Genomic DNA, 928 nt, shown 5'->3' with positions numbered 1-928 from the left:
ATATGGAGTATCTGTCTAGTTTTACCAATGTTTTCAAGAATACATTTATTTACTTTACTCTTCAGTTTGCAAATTTACATTCTTCTTTTTCCTTGGGATATCATGCACAATTAGTAAGATGCCTCTAAATGCTAATGCATTCTGAAGGTGCGTGTCTATCCTCAGCCCCAGAGGCAGACTGTGGTCCTCTGTGGTGCCGTGCCATGTGTCTCCCTCTGCTCTGCTTGCCGAGCCCTTATCTTGCCGCTGGCAGCGGAGTCTGATGCTGCATAACCTTTTCTCCCTGCACCATGCAGTGCTTTTACCTCCAGTCACTGATCTGCGTTCCAGCTCCTAACCTGCCCATGTTGTTTAGAGCCAGCATGCATTTCTACAAGACAGAAAGTTTTAAATGCATTTTGTAGTTGGAAAAGAAAAGAAATTAGAATGGGAAAAAAAAAAAAAAAAACCATGTAAACCATGTGAACTCCTGCATAGCACCGTTTGCTTAATCTGCAATGAGGAATCTGAGTCCAAAGGGCGACTGAGGCTTGCTCATGTTTAGACATAACCTGCAAAAGGACCAATGTGACAGTGGAAAAGGTAGATGTGGAAAGCTGGGATTGAGCAGTAATAATTTGCTTTATAGTGGAAACTGCCATAACTGATAGATGTGTAGATTGTGCAGATGACAGATGATCATGTTTGATTGGCTAATATTGAAGATCCATATTTCTGTAGAGATCAGAAAAGAAACTGCAGTGGGGAGTGATGGCATTCTTAGTTTTTCACAGGAATAGAAACCTGAACTTATGCCCATGCAGGTACCATACAGCACTGTGTGACTGACCTTCCTCTGCAGCCAGAAGAGAACAAAGGACATGCACACTTTCACTCCTATCTGTGGTGTGTTCTTAAAAAAACACTGCCAGCTCACTTCAGGAGTGAA

Source organism: Centrocercus urophasianus, unplaced genomic scaffold (assembly GCF_019232065.1).
Source record: "Centrocercus urophasianus isolate 14NV4802_14NV808 unplaced genomic scaffold, USGS_Curo_1.0 seq_17, whole genome shotgun sequence".
Taxonomy (NCBI): domain Eukaryota; kingdom Metazoa; phylum Chordata; class Aves; order Galliformes; family Phasianidae; genus Centrocercus; species Centrocercus urophasianus.
The sequence above is the reverse complement of the archived record's forward strand: the minus strand, read 5'-3'. Positions refer to the sequence as shown.